We start from the raw sequence: 7,843 nt of genomic DNA, 5'->3' as shown, positions 1-7,843 counted from the left end.
CAATAATTAGCATATCAAAGTAAGACAAAGAAAAGATGATGTTCTTTACAGGAAACGCTCAATATGTCCACTATAATTCCTCAGAAACAGTTATAATCGAGAAATAATGTTGTGAACAGCATTATGAAGCATGTCCGGAGTTATGGTGAGGCATTGGCGTCGGATGTTGTCTTTCAGCATCCCTAGAGATGTCGGTCAATCACGATACACTTGCGACTTCAGGTAACCCCAAAGGCAATAAACGCACATACTGAGGTCTGGGGACCTGGGAGGCCAAGCATGATGAAAGTGGCGGCTGAGCACACGATCATCACCTAACGACGCGCGCAAGAGATCTTTCACGCGTCTAGCGATATTTTTTTTTGGTTCTAGTAAAACCCCATGTCATTCCAAGGATGTGTGTCAATTTTTACCTCTCTGTCTACATTATTCCGTCGTTTATTATGTTTCCAAATTTATACTGACTTTTTGATCACCCGGTACAACAGAATTGTTCAGGGTGATCCCAGTTGAACAGGCAGGCTTTCGGCCAGGAAGAAGTTGTATGACCAGGTGTTGTCACTCACTACGTACATTGAGGCGGGATTCCAGAGAAAATTGAAAACATCAGTGGCCTTTATTGACCTCTCAGCAGCTTACGACACTGTGTGGAGAGAAGGTATCATGTACAAAATTCTCCGAGTAATTCCTTGCAAATCTACAGCACGCTTAATAGACAGCATGCTCAATGATAGAGTGTTCCAAATAAGTATGGGCACTGACTACAGCTCCATCAAAAAACTAAAGAATGGCTTACCACAAGGATCAGTGCTCGCACCACTGCTGTTTAGCCTCTATATTGCAGACCTGCCGGAAACACAATCAAGAAATTTCGGGTATGCTGACGATTGGGCCTTCGCTACAAGATGTATCACAATTGAAGCATCTGAGGATATCGTAACGAAATACCTGAAGATAATGGGTGAATATTTCCGTAAGTGGAGACTTCAACCAAATGCTTCCAAAACAGAGGTTAGTTGTTTCCATCTCAACAACAAAATCACTGGAGAGGAACTCAACATTCAATTTGAAAACACCATTTTCAAGCACAATAAAGCTCCGAAGTACTTGGACATGACGCCGCACAGACCGCCGAAAAATTAAAGACCAGAAACAACATTGTTCAAAAGCTATGTGGTACTACCTGGGGAGCAACGGCCTCCACTCTCCGCACCTCTGCTTTAGCAATTATATTGTCGGCTGCCGAATACTGTGCTCCGATTTGGCTAAACAGCCCACCTGTAAAAAAGGAGAATGTCCAGTTGCATAACACTCTAAGGATGATTTCTTGAGTAAATAAACCCACTCCAACGCAATGGCTCTCAATATTAAGCCACATCCCGCCACCACACCTGCGACGTACTGACACCCTTGTACGTGAATACAAAAACATCATGGGAAATCCAAGCCTCCCAATCCACGAAGACATTGAGGCTGCAAACACTAATAGGCTTCAATCAACAAGAACAGCAAGGACCTGTGTAAAAGAAGGTTTCAGTATGACAAACGCATGGTCCGAAAAATGGAACGCAAGGAAAAATCATAACATGTCGTGCAGCACAGAAAAGCCACCTGATTTTGACCTACCACGCAAAACGTGGCCCACTGTAAATAGGATTCGAACTCGTCATGACAGATGTGCTTACTCCCTGTCTAAATGGGGTAAAATACCATCCCCTCAGTGTGACTGCGGACAAAATCAGACCGTCAGCCACACTGTTGAAGAGTGTTCCAGAAGAGCCTATAATGGGAGCCCCGACGACTTCCTGCTCGCAACTCCAGAGTCGATAGATTATATTAATAGACATGATGTTTGTTGGTAATCCTTAAACTTTGTTATATTAGTGATGTTTGTTTGACGTTATTAACGTTTGTTATAGTAATGGTTTGTCTGTTTCTTTCGTATGTGTCTGTATTGCCATGTGATATATAAATAAAATAATCCAGTCCCAAGTTAAAACCAGAGATTCCTATACAAAATTTTCAAGAATCAAGTGAGGTTGAATCCAACCAGAAGAGGGGAGGGGGTGGAGAATTCCGTCCAGTAATTCTTGTTTCATTTCTGTCCGGGAAATATTAACTTAATAAATTATTCGAGTTATTCTTTGAACAAAATAATACACTTCAATTGTAACAGGCTTTCTGGAAATATGATATTTTAATCACTATATCTTTTTGTGTTGCAAGTCACGTCTGGACCAGAGTCGAGCAGCATCAGGGCAAATACTGATTATAAAATAAATGTTTGATCATGCAAGCGAATGAAATACTTGTTCTTTTATAGGATTTAATATCGTAAACTGTCGTTGAGTTTGGCCACTGAACATAACGATGACACACAGTGAGGATAATACGCTTAGGTACACACCAGCGTTGCATTTATTATCAGTGGGTCGCCTAGCAATGGAAAAGTTATAAGACAATGTGAAGGATATTGGAATCTTAGTCAAGACTGAATTTAACAAATATTTATTTGCTCTAATGAGCCATAAAAATCACAATAAAAATTAAAGTTAGAAAATGTTGTTATTACTGTAGCGATGTGCCAAAAAGTGCAGAAGACTATATGGAAAGAGTGCTGCAACTAGCAAAATTAAAGTTAATGGTACAACACGATGCCCCCAGTTATAACCAAAATAAACATCAGAAGTTGTGTAGCAGAATAAGCAAGTAACTAGCTGCTCAGAACACGGATTCTGCTACCGCCATTGTGACACATTTTCCCGAAAATCAGCAAACCTTGTGCCCTTCAGCAACAAATGGCGGCCAGGAGGCAAGTGATCCTCATGGTGGGCTTGATGGAATGGCCGTGGAACACAGCTAAATCTCCAGCCACACTTCTATGTAGATGGGACGACTCAGTGCTGGTTCCAATGTGACAGACGAAAACATCATTTCTCTCACGAAGAAAAAAAGAGAAACGGGTGAACGCTGCAGAAACTTCCCACACTTAGCGTACAGAAAGCATTTTAATGAATCGAGGTTGGAACTGGGATGGAGCAGCGCCCATCGATTGGTTGGCTTCTTCATGCCAAGCATTGTGGCAGAACAACTCAATTGGGTACACCATGTTTTTGAACGAAAGCAACGGACCTTCCCACACTCATCGAGTGCCATCTCAGTGACTCATCATTTGACGTCAGAGCAGAACAACCGAAAATCTCGTGCTCAATTACTCTGTGAGGATGGCAGCTGCAGCACGGCACCTTCCGACCTTCTGCCTTCTCAATCAGATTCACTGACTGTCTTCTGCCGACAAAGAGGACCCAAAGACCACAATGGGAGAAGACCTTACCAGTGAGATGAACACAAAGCTTTCCCTACTAAATGTGTCCAGTATTCTCTAATTTTAGCCACAAAATGGTTGCAAGAATGAATCAATATTGCGTAGCGATATCAGTCAGTAATGACACGCAGAATTAGTTAGGAAAATATTGGAAGGGGTTTCTTTCAATAAAATGGTGATTAGGGACCCTAGGCGGGTCAGCCAAATGTCGGGGTGGAGGTTTTTTTTAACACGAATGCTTTTACTTGTTCACTTTGCCTACTGGATCGGGTCGTTGGCTCCGCCTGATGGCCTGTAATGAGACCCAACCTGTTAATTAAAACTGCCCCTTCACTAATTTTGATTAATATTTAATAACTAAATATTGTTCAGGGAACTGATCACTACTTAATAAACAAGGATAGTATTGAACACATTTATTGAACCACAATCTTCCTAACATCAAACTGAACAATGACATACATTTATAAGTGATAAAATTAAGCTAGCAATGACAATGGCCCTTAAATTCCAAAACTAACTCTTAAGGTAAGATAACGCATCTGTACTTGTTATTTTCGTCTCTCTCCTCTCGTCAGACGGCATAAAATACGTCAGACAAACCTACTACAATTAACAAATTCTCAATAAGTGCATGGCTGGAAAACTGAGCTCTGGTAATCACAGGCATGCTTAATATCGGATTAAATGCCGAAACTGAGCATCACGTTACCAAATGCAGCTTCGTAGACAGGTCAGAAAGCTGCCGATGGCGTCTGCGTCGTCGAGGAGCCTCAATTGCAACAAAAATTAATTTATTTTCGCAAACAGGCTTCTTGTTCGTAAACTCTTATTCAAAAGCTAATTCTGCTTTCTTTCTAATCGTCTCGCACTCGTTAAGACGGGACTCGCCAGCCCAAAAGCGGAATCCAGAAACGTCTTTAATAAAGTGTGGCTCAAGGAAATTGCTCTGCTCCTGTATGCTTCCTGTGAGACAGTATTCCCAACAGTAATTAGCGGAATCAGCCTGTCTCTAACAGTAAAACATGACAGCACCCATAACTGAATACTGGTTTCAGTTGCAGCTGCCAGACTTATTCAAAGTTCTGCACAGCACACTGAAAAGAATTTACTCTCCTACAGCAGAGCCGAAAGCACGACGTCCGCTCGCTACAGGAGCTAAGACGCTTCTCCTCGATAACAGCTCCAAAAGCTTCCCTCTGCAGAAATCAGCACCCCCACGCTATATTTCGAGCTGGCCAATCCCGTGGCTCTAGACCAGCACAGTTCGCTCCTACTATTATATCCTGGCTTCTTCCAGCCAATTAAAACATTCTGCGCCTTACTGCGCCTAGAATGTTCTGGATCAAACTGAAACTCCGTTCAAAATTGAACCCCTCCAATCGTGTCTCTCTGTTCGACCTCGCACTAGCTTAACCGCGTTTCTTAGAAAGCCCCAGAAAACGTTAAGATTCGTAGGAGGCTCCCTTAGGCGCCAGCTAATCTCGACATAGTAGCGTCGGCGTAACGTCCAGCGCCAACGAGGCGCCGTCCCTCGAAGGCATGCCTCTGTTGTCCGCGCAATGGGTGCCTACCTGCCCCGGCGGCTCTTCTCCCCCAGTGGGACGCTTTCGCATGCCGACCCGTAATTGTAGGTTGTAAACTTCTGCACCCCTCTGCCCTGCCTTTGAGCAGCGCCGCTCGTCCGCTCCAGCCAAACTCCGTGAACATATCACCTAAACCCCGATTTCATGCAACAAGCGATTTTCTTAAAGTTAATACGCGTCTTATGCCGTCTGATACTCCCTATATTAATTTCAATAGGCTGATTGCCTGATAAATAACATACTAACAGATATCTAACTCGTCTTTCCAACAATTATTATATTACAGTAAGGTGCAAAATACTGCTACGTTATAATATAATAACACGACCTAACTTGCAAGTAGTTTTGCTGAGTTTCATTATCATAGGGTGCTACGAAGGAAGATCTTTTTACCACTTGAAATTTTCAGTGTTACTCTCGAATATTTACTCAAGCATTGTTAAACATAATTACGTGTTCGGCTTACGGTGATAGTAGTGATTCTTAGCTGCAGTCTTCCTCCAGAAGGCTTAGCTTCCGGCGGCAACCGATTCCTCCGCGGCCTAGCGGCCGCTGGGGAGTCTGAGTCGGCGACACCCACCGGGCCATCAATTAGGCGCAGCTGAATGCCAATTAGCCGCTGCGCCATTGTGGCCGCGAACAATGCGAGGCGGGGAGGAGCGGGAGCTGTAACAATCACACGGCCACCTGCTGCTCGCGTTATGAGTGCCGAAAATAATAAATCGTCCCCCTCTCCCCTCTGCCTGTTACCTGAGTCCCCGACAATGACGTGCCGCGTCTTGAGCAGAATAATATTTGTAATGAGTCCGGCGAATTAGGCACGATAATTAATGGTAATATTCCACGACGAAATGATGTTTCCGGGTTCTAAGATAGTTTAATTATTGCCTTAGTGAAAATGGGTCACGCTTGTAGCATCTCTACTACAATTAATGTCCTTAAGAATACAGTAGGTACAAAGATATATTTTCACGTAGAAGAAGGTGTAAGTAGATGAATGACGAACACTAACTTCACTTAACGAAGGTTTATTCAGCACTTGCACATACAAGAGCGCGGAGTGAACTACCTCCTGCCAGAACACATACGGTATATATACAGCTACAGAACATTCCAGTGCAATGATTCTTGCCATTTGTGGATACTTCTAGAATTTAATCGAACCGAATATAAAAATTAAAATTTTACAGTCCAGGTGAGTTTTGATCTCACGATCCTCCATGCAACAGTTCAGTATCATAACCACTACTTCTGCGACATTGCTCCCTCCTTAAGAGAACAGCGTCTCGGCGTTACGTCCCCCTACATACCGCCTGCATACTCCGACTCCCGATGACTGATATTCGCCCTGGCGGTGATCTTCTTAGAACTTCCCTTGGCGCTACATTCTTCGTCACCTTTCCGCTTGTTACCTGTCGCTGGAGTTTCGAATTTATTCTGGGTTGCAGGACCCTTAGAGGGCTTCATTCGAAGGACGTGGACCGTATCTCTAACCTTTCGTCGTCTTGTGTCAGGGTCGAAATCTTCAGCTTCATGAGTAACATCAGACAACTGTATTACAACCATATAAGGTCCAAAGTAGCGCCTGAGGAGCTTCTCAGAGAGACTAACCTCCCTCACAGGAGTGAAGATCCAGACGTGGTCACCAGGCTGGTTGACAACAGGGCGGTGCCTCGAGTCATACCTTCGGCGATCGTTTTCTTGAACCTGCAGCGTGCGGAGTCGAGCTAACTGCCGAGCTTCCTCAGCTCTGGTTAATACCTCGCCGATGTAGTGGTCGTCCATGTCATCAGGATTTAACGAAAACACAGTGTCCATCGTCGTCGTCGCCTCACGCCGATGCATCAGGAAAAATGGCGTAAATCTTGTGGTTTCTTGTTTGGCGGTGCTGTAGGCAAACGTCACGAAAAGTAGCACCTCATCCCAGTTGCTCTACTCAACACTGACGAACATTGATAGCGTGTCGGCCAATGTCTTATTAAGGCGTTCAGTAACTCCGTTAGTTTGCAGATGGTAGGCAGTCGTCATGTGATGAGTAATGTTGCACCGACTGTTTATCTCTGTCACAAGATTCAATTGAAAACTTTCCCTCGATCCGTATGTTTTAATACAATGTCTTCTACGATGAATTTGGCTACCTCGAATGCTTCGAATGTTTCCACGGCTTCTGTAATGGTATAGCGTATCAGATAATCAGTGCAAACAATAACCCATCTGATGCCACTAGCAGACGTTGTAAATCGTCCGAGGAGGTCAATCCTAACACGCTGGAAAGGCGTTTCGGGTGGTAGAATTAGTATGTGTCGGCCAGGTGGTTTCTCAGGAACTGCCTTTCTCCTCTGGCACTCTCGACAGTCCGACACATAGTGACGGACACTTCTAAATAAACCTGGCCAGAAAAATCTCATGCCGATCCTATCATATGTCATAATAAATCCTAAATGTCTGGCCTCAGGTGTGTCATGGAATTTCTGTAGAACATCTAAGCACATGTGTTTAGGAATCACTGGTAGCCACCTCTTTCCTAACGGATCAAAGTTTTTCTTGCAAAGTAATCCATTAACTACCTTAAATTGTCCTTTCACACACTCTGACCGATTTAAGGCAAGCATAATTTGAGATATCTTGGCGCTCTTCTTTTGCTCAGCAGAGAGATCCTGGAGCGCAGCGAGACAGTCACTATCTTCATCAAAGCCTTGTTGGTCTTGCACAGGGTTTCTTGAGAGACAGTTGGCATCTTGGTGTTTTCTTCCACTTTTGTACTTTATGGTAATGTCATACTCTTGAAAACGTAGTCCCCACCTGGCGAGTCGTCCTGTTGGATCCGTAAGACCTGTCAACCAACAGAGTGAGTGATGGTCTGTAACAACTGTGAATGGCGTTCCATAGAGATACTGTCGAAATTTGCACATGGACCAGATCACAGCAAGAC

The sequence above is a fragment of the Schistocerca piceifrons genome, chromosome 6, assembly GCF_021461385.2.
Source record: "Schistocerca piceifrons isolate TAMUIC-IGC-003096 chromosome 6, iqSchPice1.1, whole genome shotgun sequence".
NCBI classification, from domain to species: Eukaryota; Metazoa; Arthropoda; class Insecta; order Orthoptera; family Acrididae; genus Schistocerca; species Schistocerca piceifrons.
This window is presented reverse-complemented; position numbering follows the sequence as displayed.